At 45.4% G+C, this 22,791-nt stretch overlaps 2 long non-coding RNA genes across 2 annotated transcripts; one reads left to right on the top strand and one right to left on the bottom strand.

Annotated features, from left to right (window-relative positions):
• Nucleotides 1-991: 991 nt before the first annotated feature.
• Nucleotides 992-2,987, top strand: LOC123431338. Its single transcript, XR_006623083.1, has 2 exons — nucleotides 992-1,468; nucleotides 2,451-2,987. It is a non-coding gene; the product is annotated as an uncharacterized LOC123431338 (long non-coding RNA).
• A 12,077-nt stretch (nucleotides 2,988-15,064) lies between these two features.
• Nucleotides 15,065-22,233, bottom strand: LOC123431339. The gene is made up of 4 exons (XR_006623084.1): nucleotides 19,224-22,233; nucleotides 18,481-18,687; nucleotides 16,858-18,266; nucleotides 15,065-15,486 (listed from the first exon to the last, which is right to left on the bottom strand). It is a non-coding gene; the product is annotated as an uncharacterized LOC123431339 (long non-coding RNA).
• Between the last annotated feature and the right edge of the window lie 558 nt (nucleotides 22,234-22,791).

Raw genomic sequence — 22,791 nt, forward strand, 5'->3', positions numbered from 1 at the left:
TGCTCTGCGGCGAGCGTTGTGGGCCGAGATCTGGCCGTGTCGGGCCTAGGCGATGGGTTGATCTGCGGCGAGCGTTGTGGGGCGAGATCTGGCCGTGTCGGGCCTAGGCGATGGGTTGCTCTGCGGCGAGCGTTGTGGGGCGAGATCTGGCCGTGTCGGGCCTAGGCGATGGGTTGCTCTGCGGCGAGCGTTGTGGGGCAGATCGTGCCGAGATCTGGCATTATCGTCCAGTCCCTGGCCTTGGCGGTGTATGGATTCCCTGTTGGCCTTTGCACCTTAGTAGTATCCAAAGGAAAGCAAATTTCCAAAAAGATGCATATGTTATGTGTGCTGCTAAAAGTAAATCTGTGCTCATCCTCAGAAATCAAAGAGGGCGCGTCTATCCATATCATCTCTCCAATCCATGGTTGCCATATCCTGCCTTGTCTCCATAGATTCCTGAATAAGAAGCATGGATTGGATCCAAAGTGCAGAGCCATGAATGAATTCACAAACTTACCAGACTGATTCTATTAAACAAAAAAAAAGAAATTTGCTTACCACCAGCTGATGAAATCCTTCCATCCAGCCGCTCAAGGTAAGGAGGTGCAGAGTGCAGAGCATAGGAGTAGAGGCAAAGGACTGACTTGTCGGCGTGGCCTGTTTGCCTCCTGTGAGGAAAAAGAAAAGATATGGGGGTGGGGGTGGGGGTTGGGGTGGGGTGATTATAAGGAACGCGTGAGCGACGTGGGCCCACGGCAATAATGCCTCTTTTTCCTCCACCCACCGGACCGGACCGGAAAACGCTCCTCCACCATCCATCCATCCCGTGCAGGTGTTAACCAGGGAAGGGGCTCCGTCAATTACTACTCCTTACATGTCCCGAGGGACCCATCGGTATTGTCGCTTGCCGCAAGAGTAGAATAGTACTCCCTTCGTCCGAAAAAAATTGTCCTCATGGCTTTTTTACAGAAAAATCCTCGAAGAAATTCCGACCGAACCCGCAGTCCATCATCCCTTACGACACCGTTCCCCTCGCGGCGGCTCCACCACGTCGTTCCGCCGCACCGCTCCCCCGCGGCACCGGCGACGCCGCGCAGCTCCACCATGCCGCCAGCTCCCTTGCGCAGCTCCCCTCCGCAGTTGCCTCCTCCGTCGCTCCCTCCTGCTCGTGCATCTCCCGCTCGCCTCCCCCGCAGCTTCCACCTCCCTAAAAAAGGTCCTTGATTTCCCAGAGATCCTGCTCCAACGACGCCATGAGGGACGGGATTGCTTCCAATGCTTGGTCGTGTTGTGTCTTCGCATCTGACGAACCAATTGTTGACTGCCTCTCTGACCATGGGGAGCAGAGGGGGCGGCGACGCGGATTGACCTGGAGCCGGCCACGGAGCTGGCGCGGAAGGGGGTCACTCTGCTGCTCCTCGAGGTGCCCCAGGTTCAGATGGTGCCCCCGGGGCCTGCCCTTCGTCTACTACTGCTCCCCCAGCAGGTAGGAACATGCTTGAGCAATAATGTTCGAACTGAGAACTTTTAGATTTGTCACTGTGTCAACTACTATGGTTTGATGCAGTGTTTGTCACTCTGTCATTGTTGAAAACTGAAATCTTTCAGATTTGTTGCTGTCAAAACTGAAAGATTTTGACTGAAGTTGCTTGACTACAGATTTTGACTGAACTTGCTTGTGCTTGTGATTCTGAATTTAAGTTGACTGAAGAGTGCACAATGGATCTGAATTATGGAGTAGTAGGATGTGAATTGCGAAACTACACCATGTTCACAATATTCTGAAGAGGAGTAACTTAAAGTGTCGGTTGTTATGTCAAATTACATCTCAAACAAATTTGATGGAAATAATCTTAAACAGATCTTGAGCTTTTTGTCATTTCCACTATTCATTTGATGGAAATAATATTAAGCGAATTTAAATGAATTTTGACTGAATATCTTAAGTCATTTTTCCATAAGCTGCCTTGGCGGGTTTGTAGCTGGATGGTTTGCCTGTCTAAATTCTTCATGGCACTGCTTAAGAATCGATGTTGCGTTCAGTTTGTATTGAAATTTACTGTCAAAGTTGGAGATCAGATCCAAGTCCACAGTTTTCAGTTTGTAAAGATTCACTGAATTTTACTGTCAAAATTGGAGATCGAAAATCTCCATTTAACCTCCCCCATGTGGTACATTATCTGAATTTACAGAATTTGAATGCATCAACAACATGAAGAGAAAAATCTAGATTAAACTTGGTAAATTATGTTTTTTTCTGAAAAATAGTTAACTGAAACTCACAGAAACAGTTAAATGTTTCTGGGATTTCTTAAACTTGGGGATGCTGCCATGATACAGAGTAATTTCACTACAGAGAAGATTCACAAATACTATGATGCTGCGATGATGCTCTAATTCACATCAATATGAGTTACAATGATGCTACACAATCTCACACCAATTTGTCCATATGACAACAATTTCAGGCCGGGGACACTGGTAACTTTCACCAGGAGCATAGACGGGGTCTCTTGGACAAAAAAGAAGATTGGGGCTGCCTGTATGAAGATCACGGTCGGCACTACCACTAGCAGAAGCTGAGAAGCAGTAGAGGCGGAGGAAGACGACAACAACTGAAAAGGCTGGAGTGGCGGAAGACATCGCACCGGCGGCCGAAGCGGACGACGCATGTCCAACTCCCACATCGAAGTGGGTTGCCGCGGCGGGCGCGAGGAAGTGCCGAGGACGCGAGCAGGACGAATACGAGGTGTCTCTCGTTAGCCGTGGAGCCGCAGCGCAGGTGAGCCTTCGTCGCCGGCTGAGCCCTTTGCTGGCTGGGCCCGTGGGCGACGGGGGAGACGGTGGCTAGGGCCCGCGGTGCCTGCGGTTGACAGGGGTGGAAGAAGAGACCTGGATTGATTAGCATGAGATCTAAAAGGATAGGGTTTTATTGTAAAATTACAATTAAACTACGTTGACGACATTCTTTTTCGGACGGAGGGAGTATTCTCCTTCCTATGTCACGTGGCGTCTCCCAAGACACCAAGATGCACGATAACGTGGCCGGTGGGGCGGGCGCAGAGGAGGAGCGCGGGTTCCTTTGTTTAATCTAACTAGTACAAATGCCCGTGCGTTGCACTGGGCAAAAAAAAAATCTGCTTGTTGTGCCATTATGCGGCATTAATTTAAATAAATGTGTATAGTAATGTTAAATGTTTTCTTTTAAAATATTAGATACTGCTTTGCACCGGGCAAGAAAAAAATATAATCTGCTTGTTGTGCCATTATGCTGCATTAATTGAAATAAATGTGTATAATAATGTTAAATGTTTTCTTTTAAAATACTAGGTACTCTTACATATAAAAATGGATGAAATTTTTTATAATAGTTAATTTTTTTTATTAAATTTGTAAATTTTTGTAAAAGATAAATTGTTATTTTTTTCAAAAGGATCTTTTTATTGTGTGAGAATAACTTTTTCTTATTGGAGACGGCATTTGTGTGTACAACATATTTTCCATAAATATTTTTTGAATAATATTTTTATTGTTTTTTGCAAAACTTGCTTCATGTGTTATTGTGCATCGTTTTTATATGGATTTTTAATAATTGTCGATGATAAGGTTAAATGTTAATTTTTTTAAAGAAAAATGATGTATACATAAAAATTGTAATACTTTTTAAGAAGTATTGTTTTTATGAATTTCCAGCTTTTGTTTGAAAAGGAATCTTTTTTTAATAAATATTTTTCTTAAACATTCAGACAGAGTAATACTTCCTCTGTACCATAATATAAGACATGTTTTGGTCTAGATTTAGTCATTTAGACTAAAAACGTCTTAGGTCGTGTTTGGATCAGCGTTTAAGCTCGTTTGTGGCCGGTTTAGGATACAAACCTTCTCCCGTCGTTTTTATTTTACATAGGAAACAAGAGGCGGTCGGTAAGTTACAAGTGTAAAATTAATACGGGTGTAAAAACTTACACCCATTCCAAACAGGACCTTATATGTTGATATAGAGGGAGTAGCTCAAAGTACACAAAATTCCTTGGAAAAAAACCATACACAGTTTCTAAAACGGTTTCTTCCAAAGTATCCATGTAGTTCTTGGCTATCTTGATTGCAATAGTTTGAAGTACACATAGTTTTAGAAGTGATTGTGGCCAAAACATGCATAAGTTCTTGGTTATCTTGGTTGCTCCTCTCACTGCAAAACATTAATTGTTCCAGGTTAATTCCTTGCACATTTGCCTTGCCATGATATATACAACACAAAATTGCAATTCAATTTGAGTAACTATTATACTCAAGAGAGCAAGCAAATGCTACTAAAGTGTATGATCCAAGAACTCAATTCAACTAAAACCTGAAATGAGTTAATGAAAATAAAATAGACTGCTTATTTTTTTAACTGACGATAAAATGCTTATTGGCCTTCGGGGCATGATGCATGAGGATAGAAGTTGCTCAGTCTGACAAGACATTTCTGAAGAAAGAGTGTAGTCTGATAACAACCAAAATGATTGTGAGCATTCATGCAAGTGAATTTTAAGGGTAGGGGCATGTACCTTATCAGTGTCACATGGACCTTTGGCTTCGCAATTTTTTGAAGTGATCACGTACAAGCTATTTAAATGAGAAACTGGTAAGATCTTTAAGGCAGTATAAACTTTTTTGGATAAAACGGAAAAGCATTAAAGTAAACTGAACATGAAACATGAACTGTGAGATGTCTCTTACCTGCAATATTTGGTTTATTGCTTTTGCAAGAGCAGGTTTCAGATCACGGGGATGCAGAGCGTCATTGCGATAATCCTCGAGGAGTTCATCCATTCCTACATAGGTCCGGCTTAAGAGCAAACAAACAGATGTTACAGTTGAACACAACTATCAAAATCATGCCATGTAATTTTTTGACAGCTATTACGGTAAGCAGACATTTGCAAGAGCTCTTGCATCAGTAGCAGGCTTGCAGCAATAATATACTCTGAACTGTCTATGTGAATTATCCCCTCCTGTGTTGCAACGATGCCTTCTGCCACCTGCTGAAGGTCGGCCGCGGCTTCAGGAGTTGATGAATTTGGCTAGATGCAACACGGGCCACTTCTAGATAGTCTGATCATTCCTTACTTATCTCTGCTATGACCCACCTTTTGCTCTTTAATCTCGTTCTTTTTTTGGGTACCAAGTCTGAGGCTTATATTTTTTCTTTGCCCTTGCTTCAGCTGCTCATAGTTGTAATCGACAAGCACCTTGTGCCGCCGATTTCCCATGAACTTGATTGCTCGGGCTGCTGCACTATTCATCGAGGTTGCTCCGTCTTTGCATATGGGACTTGACACCAATTTCCAGCCAGATGCAGCGCCCAGCTCCTCTCTTGTGAGGCAAAACTTAACTACCGATATATATCCCCCTTGCTCAAGTTCATGCGCAAAGTAGTGGTTTAGAGAGGTAGAGCTTCTCAAACAATGTCTCCAACAGGAACCTGCTGGAAAGATCGGAACCGCCGAGCATTACATAAGCATGAAAAGATGAATGTGAAGGTCAGGTGTATACTACAATCATGACACAAATAAAAAGCTCAGTAGTAATGATTCATTAGATAGGCTTTTGAAAATAACAACCAGTGAGACCCATAAATGTGCAAGACAAACTGAAGCCATAATATTACTGAAATATAAATTCAGAAATAGGCAAATATAATTTGTTCAGTTCAGTTGACAAAAGCATGAATTAAAATAAATTGTCACTAAGTAAGCTCTTGTTCCTATAACCACTTAATATAAAGAACCCCATACATATTTCGGTAAACGGTAGAGGAGCGTTCAGTTTTAATAGGCCATGACCTGTAGCCTAACTGTCTTTCCTTAGCGCCTTCTAATTTGTAAAGCAAAGAGAGCATTTATACGATCAATATTGCTTCATTTCAGCTTATGTGAGTGCCATGTGAATTTTGAAGTACTTCAAGTAGACCTCAAACAAAATCAAAATTAATTCTACGAAGCTAATTGCTAAATTTTGAAAAAAAACATACCATGGAATTATTGTAATTGGGACCTTTTTAAGGGTGATTTGGAGTTACAGATGTGCTGGGGAAAAATCATCCCTATGATTTCGAAATAAAAACTGAGAGCATCTTAACATCCATGAGATGGATATGTGGAAAGTTTTAGGGCAAAAAATTAAAGAAGAAAATATGCAATGGAAGATTAACTGATTGCCTGCTGTTCAGGTGGCAAAGAACCATGGAGTGGGAGAACAAGAGCATCCATACAAGAACCTTCCTCGAGATTTTGAATTCTTTCCTCCAATTTTGACACCATCTTGTCGATGTCATCCTGAAAAGGATACCAACAAGTTTGTATAAGTATGACAAACAATAGTTATGAACAAAATTATGCAAAATACTTTCAGACATTTTAAAACCACATCAATGACAACATATGAAAGTTCTACAGCTATTCCAAAATTAAAATCATCAGTCACTCTAGACAGGAGGAACAAAATACAGTTTCAAAATTCAAAAGGAATCACGCAAGATGATAACGAGAAATTACTTTCTAAATATTTTATTCCCATATAAGAATATTGGTAATTTGGTGATATATTAGGGCTAAGTGGTAGCAGGTATTAAGAACCATCTCAAGTATTTGTTTTGCCCTTAAGGACAAACTTTGTACAGGGACTCTCTGTATTAGACACCAGACACTAACTGTCGTGGGTATAAGCCTGACAGTAGATGTGTAGGGTACGAATGAGATGGGCAGAGTCCTAGCTACGGTGAGGTTGTATGAGTTCAGGCCCCTCTGCGGTGGAGGTAACAGCCCTACGTCTCAGTGCTCTCGGAGCTTGTTACCGAGTGTGATATGGAGTACAAAGATTTGCTAACCCCTTTACGAGTGGGGGAGGGCGGCTTATATAGAGTGCGCTGCCCCCCACAACGGTTCTGACTCAGGGGTGGAGTAGTGGCGATTGAATGCGGACGTTACAGGTAACGTATGGTCTAAATGCTAATAGATGCACCCGGAAACGTACGGTAGTTTCCCTCCGGAGAGGTTACGACATACCGAGTGTATCCAGTCGGTGAGCCTGGTGTCCTCCGAATGCTAGTTACCGACTGGATGATTCAGGGCCTGTTACCGACTGGATGACGGGGATACCTTGATTCAGTCGGGGCAGACTTAGGGTCCTGTCCTTTGTGTGGTGTAAACCTTGGATAGGACGTGTACGGCAGGCCTATGACCCTACCCTAGGACTATGACCCCATCATTAGTCCCCGAATGGATTGGGGTTGAAACGTAGAAGCGGTGCTTGAGGTTCAGATCCGACTGAACTAGGTTCGGCTTGGGCGTTGCTTGCCTCTATCCATTTTATGTCTCTCGACCAATGCTCCAGTGGAAGTGCTTGCGGAACAGACAGTCGGGAACCGAGTGCTTCCACGGCATCTTTTGACGCGACCGGTCAACTGACAACGGCGGATTTTCCGGGATCTCAAATTTCGGGTTCCGCGCGCTCAGCGGGGGCGACGTCAGCGCGCTCGAGTAGCGCCTGACTCCTCGATCCTCACGCCTTTAACTCCTCCACCGATATCGCCGCAGTTGGTTGGGTGGATAAGATTTCGGGCCCGCTCGCCAGCGACCCAGTCGGTGTTCTATTTAACTCTGGGCGACGAGACCTTTCGGTTACAATCGCCGAATCCTTTGCTCTTGCTTGCTCCGTCTTCCTCGCCACCTCCTGCGCCTGTACGCCCTTCCCTTCCCCTCTTTCTCGAGAGCTCACCGTCGCCGCCATGACCAAAGGTCAGACCAGCAAGATGGAGGCAAGGAAGAAGAAGAACAAGGCGGCGGCTGCTCAGCGGCGGCAGCGGCCGTTGCCGGCGGGGTGGATCCAGGGAGACTTTCTTCCCTCCACGGTGACGGAGGGGGACCTGCTGGAGCTTGTAGAGCATGGTCAGCTCGTGCATAAGTCTTGGAGGCTGCCGGCGGACGACGAGGTCGAGCCGGCACCACGGGAGGGGGAGCGCGTCTTGCTCCTCAGCCATGTTCACAAAGGTTTCTCTCTGCCCCCGCATCCTTTCTTCAAAGGTATCATGAATCATTTTGGTGCTCAACTCCATCACTTCCCTCCGAATGCCATCGCCCACCTTTCTGCCTTCATTGTTTTGTGCGAGTGCTTCATCGGTTGCCCCCCCATTGGGGTTTATTCAAACATATCTTCTCCGCCCGCTCTCAAACCATCAAACGTCTTAGTCAGTCGGATGACAAGACGCATCTCCTCCAGCTCTGCGGGGGTTTAGGGTTTCAGAAAAAGAGTCGGAGTAGCTACCCTGCTCTCCAGTTGAGCGAGTCAGTTAGGAACTGGCAGTCGACGTGGATCTACTGCCAGGACATAGCCTGTCCGAATGCGTCGACTGGGCTGCCTCCATTTAGTCTAGACCGCCCTGCTCCACCCAAGCAACTCGCCCTCTCGAAAGCCGAGAAGAACGATGTCCAGCCTTTGGTCGAGGCACTCGTGGATGTTGTCAGGAGGGGGGTCACCGGTATTGACCTGTTGGAAGTCTTCATCGGTCGGCGAATCCAGCCTCTGCAGGCCCGCCACCACGCTATGTGGCACTACACAGGGCCCGAGGATTCCACTCGGACCAACGTGGAGGGCATTCTCAAGGAGAAGGTGACCTCATGGGTGCTCCAAATCACGGGTCCCTGTGAGAACCCCAAAGGAGCCCGCCGAGTGGCGCCTTACAGCGCGGACAACCCTCCACCGAATCAGGTGAGCAGCATTAGCCGAGTGCATTGAACTGTCTTGATTTCAGTCGTTTATTTATATCTCCGTGTGATGCTTAATGTTTCCGACTGAACCTCATGCAGGAGTGGACCAACTGGTCTTCCCCCGTCTCGAACGGGAATCCGGAGGAGGAGGAGGAAGAAGGCAGCCAGGAGGGGAGCGTGGAGAGCGCCGAATACGTCTCTGACAGCGGGGAGCCGGAGGAGGAAAACAGTGAGGAAGAGGAAGAGGACGAAGAGTCAGATTCGCCACCTCCGCGGCCAGAGCATCGGAGTAAGCGTCAGCATGAGCCTGCCGTCCCTTCAGCCCCTCCTACGTCGTCGAGTGCTCCGCCTGCTGCTCCGGCGGTACCGAGTGTTAGAGGCACCAAGAGGGCCAGGGACGCAGCCACTGAACTTGCAGGTCAGTCCTCCAGGGCGCCCAAGCCGAGTGGGCCCAAACCTAAGAAGGCTCTGCCGCGGATGAGGATGACCGTCCTCGTCACCTCTACGTAAGTGAATCTAGCTTTCGGCTCTTTCTGTTGACCGAGTGAACTCCTGTTTTACAAGTCGAATGGACTTCACTCGACAGGGTTGCCACTTCTGCGACCTCGCCGGCCCGCCAAGGGGACGACCCCATGGACACGGACGACGTCGTTTCGTCTCAACCAGGTATGCTGTGGGAGAGTCGGGTATTTTATTTCTGTAGACTGCGCCATCCTTTTCTTTTTCTGAGGCGTTATGTTATTTGGCTTGTCAGGGGCGATCTGCCTGGACGAGGGTGACCAGGGGAGAGCTGACCCCGTCGTGGAGCCTGCCCAAGAGCCTGTCCTGGAGCCTGTCCTTGAGACCGTTCTTCCTGCTGCCGCCCCCGCCGCCAACGCTCCCCTGACCGAAATGCCTCCCCCGACTGAAGTGCCTCCACCGACTGAACCGGTGCCGGTGGGTGAAGAACCTACTGGGGCGAACCTTGGGATGCTCCATGAACTTTCCACGATTCCCGGTTCGTCGAATGCTGAATTCAGCATTCGGCGTGTCCCAGAGGAGCAGGTGGGGGCGGCCAAGGGGGGCATGATCCAGGTGGAGCTTATGGCCGGAGAGGCCAAGAGGGCTTATGACTCCATTGCGGCCTTGTATCGGCAGAGCTTGGAGCTGCACGATGACATCCGAGTAAGTAGCCTAGTAAGTACTTACTTTTCTTCTGTAGCCCACTGGGTGGTATTGTTGTTGCAATGGGTTCACTCCGAGTGAACCCAGTGGGTGTAGTCCCCGAGACTTCTGTCGAGTGCTTGCACCGACAGTTGTCTTCATATATTTGGTCTTTATTTTGGTTGTGTCCGTAGACAATATTTCCGAGTGCGAGTACTTATTGCAGTCGGAGCGCTCTTGCGTTAAGAGTCGCCGAGAGTAAGTTGCACGTAGGTGGAGTAGAATTAGCCTTTGAGGCGTAGGAAAACATGCATCTCAACAGGGCGGACCTGCGTGAGGTGCATGCCAGTGGGGTCACTCTCAGTGAACCCACTGGGTGTAGTCCCCGAGACCGCTGTCGACTGCTTGCGTCGGCAGGGGTCTTAAGAACTTAGCCTGTGAACTGATAAACTTGCTGATTACCCTTTGTTTCTTGATGCTGAAAACTTGTGAAATGGGAACTGCTTATGAAGCCTTGAGAGCGGAGAGGAACCAGTACGCTGGTGAACTGGAAGCTGCAATGCTCGCCATGGCCGACATGAAGAGTGCACTGGAAGTACGAGAGAAGTCCTTGGAGGAGGCGCTGGAGGCAAACAGGGTGTTGGTGGCGGAGGTGGAAAGGCTGAAGAAACAGAGGACCGAACTGCACAATCAAATGGCTGTTCGGAACAAACGATGGACAGCTCAGGAGAAGTATGTCAACGACTGGGCTGTCCAGATGATGTCTCGTCTGGCAGGTAAGTCTTATGCTTTGTCGAGTGGTTGTACCGTGTGACGAACACTCGGTTTTTACTGTCTATTTGCTCGTTTGGTGCAGATTCTTGTACTGATGCCGAAGCTGAAGCAGCGGTTGTGGAGCGGTCCATGAAGGACAATGTGCCACTCAGCGAGGACGCCAACCGGGATCTGCTCCGGGCGCATATCCGCGTAGGCAAAGTGGGTCCTTTCATCAGCCGATTGAGAGAAGTCTTCGGCCGCATTGAGAAGGAGCTTTGGCCGGAAGACGAGTCGCGGCAGGAGATGGGGAGTCTGTTGGGGCGACTGGATGAGATTCTGGCCCGAGTGCAATCCTGGAAGAAATCGACAGCGCGTTGCGGTGCTGACGTTGCGCTGTCCTTGGTCCGAGTCCATTGCAAGGAGGTGCGGGAAGATAAGCTGAAAGCATTGAAGGTCGCCAACACGAAGAAGCTTCAATTCGAAGACTTCATGGAGACGTTCCTTGAGACTGCTACCCGCATCGCAGATGGAATCGACTTGGACACTTTTGTGGAGCCCTCCAGTCCTGACGCCGGCCCAGCTGACGCGTGATCGAACTTTATCCTCGGTATGCTGAGTGTTTACCTGTAATATACTCTGGCCACTTCTGTTGGCGGTCGTACTTTTAAATCGGTGCGGGTAAGCTTGATCCGCACCGAGTCAGCTATCATTTTTGAACTTATGTTGTCGGAATGAAAATATTTATTCTTTTGTTTGAATGCTGTTTCGAGTGCAACACTTAGTGCATACTCGGAGAAGATTAAGACTTAGGTGATTCTTAGTCACGTCTAAGCCCCTGAGTGCAACGTATAGTGCACACTCGGAGGAGGTTAATACTTAGGCGATTCAGAATCGCAGCTAAGTCGCCGAGTGTGACGTATAGTGCACACTCGGAGAAGTTAATACTTAGGCGATTCAAAATCGCGGCTAAGTCCCCGAGTCCAACGTATAGTGCACACTCGGAGGAAGTTAATACTTAGGCGATTCAGGATCGCATTTAAGTCCCCGAGTGTGACGTATAGTGCACACTCGGAGGAAGTGAATACTTAGGCGATTCAGGATCGCATCTAAGTCCCCGAGTGTGACGTATAGTGCACACTCGGAGGAAGTGAATACTTAGGCGATTAAGGATCGCATCTAAGTCTCCGAGTGTGACGTATAGTGCACACTCGGAGGAAGTTAATACTTAGGCGATTCAGGATCGCAGCTAAGTCCCCGAGTGTGACGTATAGGGCACACTCGGAGGAAGTTAATACTTAGGCGATTCAGGATCGCAGCTAAGTCCCCGAGTGTGACGTATAGTACACACTCGGAGGAAGTTAACACTTAGGCGATTCAGGATCGCAGCTAAGTCCGCGAGTGTGACGTATAGTGCACACTCGGAGGAAGTTAATACTTAGGCGATTCAAGATCGCAGCTAAGTCCCCGAGTGTGACGTATAGTGCACACTCGGAGGAAGTTAATACTTAGGCGATTCAGGATCGCAGCTAAGTCCCCGAGTGTGACGTATAGTGCACACTCGGAGGAAGTTAATACTTAGGCGATTCAGGATCGCAGCTAAGTTCCGGAGTGTGACGTATAGTGCACACTCGGAGGAAGTTAATACTTAGGCGATTCAGGATCGCAGCTAAGCCCCGAGTGTAACGTATAGTGCACACTCGGAGGAAGTTAATACTTAGGCGATTCATGATCGCAGCTAGGTTTTTTTTTTGTGTGAGAACTCTGAATCTGCACAAAACTGAATCTGCGGAATATATTATTTCTTCAAACTTGTTCGTTACACTGCTTCAGTCGACGATCACGTATAAAAACGCTTGAGGAGATCTCCGTTCCATGCGCGCGGCTCATCTATCTCCCTCTGAATATTATAGAGTCTCTATGCTCCATTGTTCAGCACCTTGGAAATGATGAAAGGCCCTTCCCAGGCCGGAGCCAACTTGTGTGGTCTTTGCTGATCCACTCGGAGCACCAAATCGCCAGCTTGGAACGTGCGACTCCTGACGTGACGTGCGTGAAAGCGTCGCAGATCTTGCTGGTAAATTGTTGAGCGAGTGAGTGCCATCTCGCGCTCCTCCTCTAGAAGATCGACTCCATCTTCCCTTGCTTGTTCTGCTTCAGCTTCGGAGAAGAGTTCGACTCGCGGGGCATTGTGACGCAGGTCGCTCGGAAGGACCGCTTCTGCCCCATAGACGAGAAAGAACGGTGATCGCCCCGTTGATCGATTTGGAGTGGTGCGGAGGCCCCAAAGTACTGAAGGTAACTCGGTGACCCATGCACCAGCAGCGTGTCCTACCTCTCGCAAGAGTCGAGGCTTCAAACCTTGAAGGATAAGTCCATTTGCACACTCAACTTGTCCATTGGATTGCGGATGTGCTACGGAAGCAAAATCCACTCGGATACCCTGACTCGCACAGAAGCCTTTGAATCTGTCCGAGTCAAAGTTTGTCCCATTGTCCGTGATTATGCTGTGAGGCACCCCGAATCTGGAAATGATGTCTCTGACAAACTTGACAGCTGTTGAGGCATCGAGTTTCTTGATGGGATTGGCTTCTATCCATTTGGTAAACTTGTCGACTGCCACCAACAGATGTGTGTAGCCTCCTTGGCCTATCTTGAATGGTCCGACTGTGTCTAATCCCCAAACTGCAAATGGCCACACAAGTGGGATTGTCATTAGTGCAGATGTTGGCTTGTGGGACTTGTTGGAGTAGAACTGACAGCCTTCACATCGGTCGACCATAGCTTTGGCCATCTCGTTAGCCTGCAGCCAGAAGAATCCAGCTCTGAACGGCTTGGCGACGATTGCTCTCGAAGAAGCGTGATGACCGCAGGTATCCGAGTGGATTTCCTCTAGGATCAAATGTCCTTCCTCTGGGGAAATGCAACGTTGGAAGACGCGTGAAACACTCTCCTTGTACAATTGACCGTCAATGACAGTGAATGCCTTTGACAGAAAAACGACATCTCCAGCACTAAGCTGTTGTTGTGATGTATCCTCTGAAGAAAAAATAATTCAGAGATGCTTCTTCACCTCCCAGCACCGTCCAATTTCAGCAAACCCGTAATAGTCGAATCGGCCTCCTCTAGTTTGTTGAGCCGGAGAAGCACTTCAGACCTCATGGCAAGGTGTTGTAGGAGAAACATGGCTTGTTTGTGAGAGACTGAATCGTAGTAACACTAACCCAAAAATACAGTATATCTTCAGGATGAAAAATATCACGAGCTACAAGGCCAGAGAGGTTACCAGCTGAGAGGAGTCTACTCCGTTGGCAATGGCGGCGTCTGCTTCCCTCAGCGCACTCTTCCAGTCTTTGCGGCATGATGCAATCTTTCTTTTCCATTGAGAAAAACATTAAGAACACATAGATTGACTACAATAAACCGACAAAAGATGCAATCTTTCTTTTCCATTATTTGCAGCATGCAATTAATTAGAGAATTCAAATTATATACTCTTGTAGCTAGCAATCTTTCTACAAGATCAAAGTTTTTGCTTCGAAGACAAGCAAAATACAGTAGCACCTGCTACCGATGTATTGTATCTGCAAGGAAATCCTTAGCACACAAGCAATAGTGGCAAGCAAGGAGCGGGTCTCACCGGAGGCAGAGCGCGGCAAGGCATCCGTGGGCGCGGCCGCTGGCCGGGTCGAGCCGGATGGCCTCCTCGCGGGCGCCATGCCGCCCCGCATGATGGTGTTGTGGCCGTACTGGCCGATGCCGGATCCGAGCACATCCGGGCACGCGTGCAGCCGGGGTGCGGGGGCGCCGGCACGACGCGGCCAGACGAGCAGATGTTGCCGGCAGGGAGCGCATTGATGAGCGGTGAGCTCGCTGTGCTCCCGTCGCCCCCTCCTCCACCGCCCCCTGAGCTGCCGTTGCCGCCGGAGAAAATCAGCGGCCCAGATCCGGAGCGCCGGTGGCCAGGCGGCGGGTTGCTGCCGCTGCCGCTCTCCGCCGCCAGCTCGCCCGAGTGTCTCCCCCTCCCGCTTACACTCCGACCACCGCCGCCCCTCCCGCTCGTTGCTTTTGACTCCGACGAGCTCCTGCACCTGCGCGGGGCTTCTGTCCAAGAGGAGGAGCACGAGAGTTGCACGATGCAGGGGGCTCAGACACGTCGTGGTGCTCAGGCGCGGGGAGTTGCGCCACCGGCCGGCGAGCAAGCAGAGAGTTGTGAGTTGTGTCCGATTGCAACGACCTGCACGGAGGGAGTGCGGGTTGTGTCCGATTAAATCAAGGGGTCTTTTTGTAAAAATAGCCAACACGACATTAATTTCGGGACAGAGGGAGTACAAAATATTCCTACGTCAATTTCCAATAACAAAATAAAAAAAATGTATAATAAAAGTGCATTTTCATGCAAACACCATTTAATATCCTCAACAGAGGAACCAGATTTAGTAATAGTTGCTACAAAAATTTCTACATGCCATTGACTGCAAGTATCTTTTAGAAATATATTTGATAAACGAAGATTGCTCTGATGAACTCTTGCGTCACTTGCTACAAAAAATTGCAACATCCTCCCAATCACCACCAAAACAATCAAGGCCAATTGCTACCAAAATTTCAGCATCCTACCAACTGCAAAATAGCTTTTTACATCCAAAGACAGGAGAAACGGAATATTGGTGGTGATTTTCCGGTGTCACCCCTTGCCCAGTCATCATAACATGCAACATCATCGTTAGACATTGCTTCCATACTGTAATGCAAGAACGAGCTTCTGATGGACTCCTGCACAACTTGTGATTTTCCGGTGTCACAGCTTGCTCAGTCATCATAACATTCAACATCATCATTAGTAACTTTAAACATCCTGTAATGCAAGAACGAGCATCTGTGAATCACATTGCTAAGTCCAAATCAAAATTGAGTTTATAAGTTCGAATCAGTATATATACCACCAGAAGCAAATCAAGAACTACTAGAAACAGACAAGAAGTGACAAGTGGCTAAACATAATTATAAATTATTAGTATAACATTCCTTGCCACTCCAACGTTCAAAATACTTTGAACACATAAGCACGGCATGCAGAGAGGACTTAGATCAATCAATCACTAGCTGCTCCGACAGTTAACTGAACATGGCAGTACTTAACCAAACATTCAGAGATGGACTTGATCAACCACAAGCTAGCTGCTCCGACAGTTAACTGATTAGCAGATTCAGCGACGAATGGAACATGACATCAGGTGAAATAGCAGCAAGCAGGATACGATGGTACACAACAATTTTAACATGTTTGGTTCAATACTGCCATGTTGACTAGTTCAACGATGAATTAGCAGTGATTATGTAAGAGTGGCTAAACATAATTATCCATTATTAGTCCAATATAGCTTGCCACCCCCTCATTCAAAACCTAGCAGAACAGCTGGACCTACGCTGAACATTACTGAAGACAAAGCAGATTGCTGATTACAAATCAAAATTGACTGCTGATCGACTTCATGTCTGATTGTTTCAGTATATACCACCAAAAGCAGAGTAAGTTATAGTGCAAACAGAGATGTGACCTGAAGTCATAGTACATCTGACAGAGCAAACACTACCAAACCAAACTATTAAACAATCGACAAAGGCAACTACTCCCTCCGTCCGGGTTTATTAGGCCCCCAACCAGATTACAGGTACCAAGACTCCATCATTAATGTCTTAGAATAAGCGCCTACTTCTTTGATTTCCCATGCATGATTTATTGCTAATGTAAATTTCCCTTGACCCGCATGCAATCCATGCTCAGCTCAGGCGCGCGCTGCTACTTTTTGGCAAGCTGGAACACTGCATGCGCATGCATGCCCCCAATCGATGCTGGAACACTGCATGGCGCATGCATGCCCCCAATCAATGAAGGATTAGAAGTGCATGCAACAGATGGACATTTACTACGCCTGGGAAAACGAAAGGCAGCCGGAAAGATCGAGAAAGCAACGAAACGTTTTTCTACCTTTTGGCAGCTGGATCAAGCGGGGCCTAATAAGAGCGGACACGCTCCCAGCGCCCAAGGGCCCAATAAACCCGGACGGAGGGAGTATACAGCATGCAGCAAATAGAATGCAGGGTGATATATATAGTTATCATTTATTAGTGCAAGATTGCTTGTCACTAATAACATTAGCAAATATGTCTGCCAATACATAAAGTACAAATGATGGATACAAAAAAAACATTAACAAATACTTACACTGGCTAGATTCTTGTATAATTCGCTTCACGCATTAAAGCCTTGCGAACTAGGACACAGCTATATTTGATGATGAAGAGAGATTGACCGACTAATGCACCTAGGCAATATCCATCATTGGATCCTTTGAACTTGATCAATGGACGGTTATTAAAGCCTGGATCTGCCTCTGCATACTTTAAGAATTTTTCCACCTCTTTGCGAAAAGCCAAGAATAAATCAGGGAACCTGCTTTTATCATGCAATGAGGTTGCAGCCGAGTCCATCTCCCTCTCAAGAAACGCAAGCCACAAGTAAACGCAAAGCCGAGACGTGTCACCATAATCTTGGATCAGATTTGCCATCAAGTCAGTCAAACGCACACAATATACCGTTTTGCATTGAACGCCTTCTAAGGATAAACACATTGCAAACCAGAATCTAGAACCCTCACTGAATACAAAAAAAATTGAGTCTTTCAACTGCTGGGCCATGGAATTATCATCATCATCTTTGAGAGGTTGAAACGCTCGAAAATGGTGGCAAAACTTTGCAATGAGACCACCAAAGATCTGAATTTTGCGGTTGTTTCATAGAAAAGGATTATATTTAAATTTCAAACAAATGATCTGTCATGATTAATTACAAACAAAGAAAGTCAAAAAAGAGAGGAACAAACAATCACAAAACGACAAAAACAGGCAAGAAAGGGTACTATAGGCACGAAAGCATGTGGTGCATTCTGTTTAACATGGGTGCACAAATAAGAAGTATTATTGGGAGAGTTGTAATCTGCATATTATTTAAGAGAATCAAAAAAGTATCAAATGAACTTATACATTTGAATCTTTATTTTCATGGTTCGATTCAACAAACAATAAACATTTCATTACAAACAAAGAGTAAAAAAAGGCAAGGAACAAACCAGCAAAAACGACAAAAACAGGATACTCTAGGGCACTAAACATGAGGTGCATTCTGTTTAACATGCATGCACAAATAAGAAGTGTTGTATCCTGTATATTATTTATGATAATCAAAAAATATCAACTTCATTTAAACAAACAATAAAGTATGAATTTAATGGTCCATTTCAACAAACAAAAAACTAAAAATTAGGAAAGGCAGCGAACAAATTGGCACATGAAACTTATCAATAAGCAGGCTATGAAAGAACGCAGTAATGAAATGGAAGAGTTAGAAGCTTACAAGTTATTATAATCTAATGACAGACCAGATTTCTTCCTGTTTTTGAAAAGTCTGTTCGGAAGTATTTGAACTTTCCCGAATGAATACCAGATCTTTTCCAGTGGATCATCACCAAGCTCAAGAACACGGAAACCACAGCAGTACATGCTATCGAAACGCATTGGGAATTGAAAAACCACATCCTTGTCAATGACAACCTCAATGATAAAAAAGCACAAATTCTACAATGAGATAACAAAAAAATGATCAGTTAATGACAAAGTAGACTTGTAGGTTTCAACAATACCATAGAAGAGGCAATAACCAATAGCAAAACAGAGAATTTAATAATTATCTGAATTAAGGCACGAAATACAATACTAGAGGCTTAAAACCAATGATAAATCATCAATAGCGGAGGCAGGCTACATATGACAAGGAATGAAAACGTAATACCTGCTTATCATAAGGTATTGCAACAGGAACTCCATCAAGAAGCTCTTCTTTGAACGTTGACGGTATTCCTCCCACAGGCTGTGCAAAACACACATTCCGGGGAACCAAAGCAGCACTATATTTAACAAATAAGTTGTGGATATCCTTGTACATGTGCAGCAGTTGCAGTGCAGTAGGCCTGGAGGTGATTTTAACCTTATCAAGATCCTATTGAAAATAAGCAAAAAATATATAAGTTAGAACTGGGATTACTAAAATAGTGTTATAAATGCTCTTATATTAGTTTACGGAGGGAGTAACAAACATGTCTGCACAATACTTGATAAACAGAGTGCAAGTCAAGCAGAAATCATAAGAAACATTAGATGGATCAATAAGACAGGTAACAGCAAATTTGCACAATAAGACAAAGTGCGCTTGTATCTACTGAAAGGGTCACAAGTGCATTTGCAGCAGGTACATAGTTCAAAAAAGAGGTAGCGGTTAACTGTGCGTTTGGCTTCTGACCAAAGAAGCATGCTTATGCACAATTATGTGCCGATTAATCACAGTTACGCGCTAGGCGTTTTGCTACCATCTAGAGCTTAGGGGCGCCTTCTTTAACTACAAGCTCCTATAACAGTTGTTGTCAGGTTTGGAAATTGATATGTTTTCACATATTTCAGGTAAGAGATATAATGAAACAGTTTGTAACTATTATCATGAAAGCATTAAAGAAAGCAAGAGATATAATGAAAAAATACGTTATAGGAGCGCTGGGTAGGCCTCTTTCTGGTGGTAGCAGCCAGTGCCATTTCATGTGCCTTATCAAATACATCTTGCTTGAGCTTTGACATCTAGAAGAAGCAAAATTGAACAAGATTAATGAAGAGGGAGGGTGAATGAGCATATACAGATACCACAACCCACTATTGACACGGAAACATCAACGTTTCCTCATATTATATATAAACAGAACCCTAGGATACAACAAAAGAGAGGGTAAGTCCTGGATTCTTCAGAATGCATCTAGAGAAGGAGGTAGAAGGAATTCCCAGTGGTGGGCGGAGCACATCTAGAGAGAGAGGGTTAGAGTAACATAGGTAAGATACCGTATCAATGTTAAATGCTATGCTACTAAGTGTCATGCATATCAATAAATGAGACCATCTATGACACTAGTTTATGATACTATGCACTATGAGAGTAGTATCATACCATAGTATCATGTGCATGATATTACTATATGATACTCCCTACTATGAGTAGCATGTAACACACTTGTGGCAATCTGCCAACTAGGTGGGTTCAGAGAGGGAGTAACTCAGTACTGTACCATGTAGGTGTGTTTGGCCAACAACGGCCATGCTTCTCTAGTACTGGTACCCATGGCCTTTTACATTTTTTCACACTGCTACAGTACATAATCAGGTATAGTGCGCCTGTCCTACAGTTGTTATTGGATAGTAATACCACTACTTTTTTGTCTCTTAATTCACAAAATATCAAGAAATTTGACACATACTCCCTCCGTTCCTAAATATAAGTCTTTCTACAGGTTTCACAGGTGGACTACATACAGATGTATATAGACATACTTTACACAGTGTAGATTCATCTATTTTGCTTTGTACGTAGACTCCTAATGAATTTTTTTAAAAGACTTATATTTAGAAACGGAGGGAGTACTTATTAGTCAATACTGTATTCCCATGTGCAGGTGCAGAACATACACTCAACATGCTTTATGAAAATACATTGGGGTTATTTGATAAAATTAAACCAACGATTAACATGACAAGTGACGACAAAACATCCTGGCAACAGTTGTTCAACAATCTTAATGAAATAAACAGCCACATTAGGAATTATATATAACATGTTGAAATAATATTTGGAGCCGGGAGTGATATATAGAATCTTGGAATTTTAAGATCGGCTGGTTTGGGCACTATCTGAAAAATCAAGGAAATGATGCAATGGGCAGCATAGAACACTTCTCTTGACATGCCAGTACCAAAGGTGCAGTCAGCCATATGAAATAACACAACTCTGAATTGGACATTCATGACCGTGAAGAGTTGTTGACACTAACCTTGCTTCACTTAAGTATAAGTTTTATATTTCTCAGCATATGAATGAAGGACTTACTGCTGACGGCATTACATGACATGGCTTGTTGTATTAATAACAGCAAAGGCAAGAAGTAACAAGCAGAACGTCATTTAAGGCTTAACCCACCAGAAGAAACTCTATAGAAGCAGCAATAAAGTACAAGTGGCTAAACATAGACAGGCCTATTCAAAACAGATAAGGAATCTGAACAGACTACTGATTCCAGATCAAAACTGATAGTTCATCTAAGTTTGTTTCAGCATAATGTACCATCACAAACAGAGACAGGCCTATCGGAAACAGATAAGGAATCTAATGGCATCTGACATAGCAACCGTCACCAGATAACATTTAAAAGGCTGAACTATCAAACAATCGATAACAGCAACTCCACGGCATGCACCAATAATGTACAAGTGGCAAAACATAGTTATAAATTATTAGACCAATAATGCTTGTCACTCCCTCGATCAAAACACTTTAACCACACAAGCACGGCGACGTATACTGAACCAATCAACCAAAACATGCAGAGAGGACTCAAATCAATCACGCACTAGCTGCTCCGACACTTAACTGGACATGCCAATACTGAAGGGACAGACTCCCGACCAATCAGATTTGTTGATTTAACTTCGGTAGGCTCTGCATTTTTCAAGATCTCAAGAAAGGACTTAATGCCAATGGCATTACATGGCATGACTGGTTGCATTAATAACAGAAAAGACGAGACGTAAAAAGCAGAACATCATTCAAGGCAGAAGCACATTGCTAATTCCAAATCAAAATTGACTGGTGATGCAGTTGGTCTCTGTTTTTTTCAGTATATATCACGAGAAGCAGAGCCAGCACAATTGGAAACAGACATGGAGCTAATGCCATACGACATAGCAACCGCCAGCAAACCAACATTAAAAAAGGCTGAACTAACAAACAATGGACAAAGACAACTCTACGACATCAACAATAAAGTACAAATGGCTAAACATAGTTACTTATTACTAGCCCAAGATTGCTTGCCACTCCTAATTCAGAACCTAGCAAAACCCTTGAACCATAGATGCATGGCGATATACGTATACTGAATCAATCAAGCAAATATGCAGAGATGGACTCGGTCAAATTCATCTGTTTATTTCAATATAGAATAGACCACCAGAAGCAGAACCATAGTCATATTGGACAACGAAAAGATATCTAAAGCTATGCACTCGACAGATGGACCAGCACCAAACCCATGAAACACCACGATACCATCAACTCTACGCATGCAACAATGAAGTAAAAGTGGCTAAACAAAGTTCAAATCAATTATTAGTCCAGGATTGCTTCCCTACAAGTTCAGAACCTAGCAAAATACTTGAACTAAGCATTCAAAGTTGGACTTGACTGAACACTCACAAGCTGCTCCAACATTTAACTAACCATGGCAGTACTGAACCAAACAGAGACCTGAGAAATGCAGCATCAAATCATGTGAAATAGCAGCAATAAGGATGGGATGGTCATGATACACAACAAATTAGTGCAATAGCAGCAATCAGTATTGCCACTTGTTCAACGACGTATACACCATCAAATCAGATGCATTAGTGCAATCAGGATGGAATGGTACCAGGATTAACACATACAGGCATAAACATAGTCTAGATTGTTAAAATTTGCATGTTTGGCCCCCTCCTAGCCTATATACTCCATCCCCCCCCCGATCTTGGTGAAGCTAGCTACTGGATGGTAACATGTTTGGTTCGGTATTGCCACTTGTTCAACAACGTATACAACATCAAATCAGATGAATTAGCAGCAATTATGAATGCAAGGATAGCTTGCCAGTCTGTTCTACTTGCAGTCTTGCACAGATGGATAGATCCTTGTGGTGGTGGAGGAGGAGGAAAGATCCACAGATGGATAGTGCGAACCTTGATTACGCGGAAACGGCCGGTGGTCGTTGGCGCTGGCTCCGCCGCCGCTCACCTCCGCAGCAGCTTTGAACCCTAGGTCGCGAGCTGGATCTGTTGCTGCCTCGCAGCGAAGTCGATCTGGGCCAGATCTGGCCGAGAACTGGCCTTGTGGTCATCGGACAAGACCAGATTGGGCCGAGATCTGGCCGTGTCGGGCCTGGGCGATGGCTTGCTCTGCGGCGAGCATTGTCGGCCGAGATCTGGCCGTGTCGGGCCTGGGCGATGGCTTGCTCTGCGGCGAGCATTGTCGGCCGAG

Source organism: Hordeum vulgare, chromosome 2H (genome assembly GCF_904849725.1).
Source record: "Hordeum vulgare subsp. vulgare chromosome 2H, MorexV3_pseudomolecules_assembly, whole genome shotgun sequence".
Taxonomy (NCBI): domain Eukaryota; kingdom Viridiplantae; phylum Streptophyta; class Magnoliopsida; order Poales; family Poaceae; genus Hordeum; species Hordeum vulgare.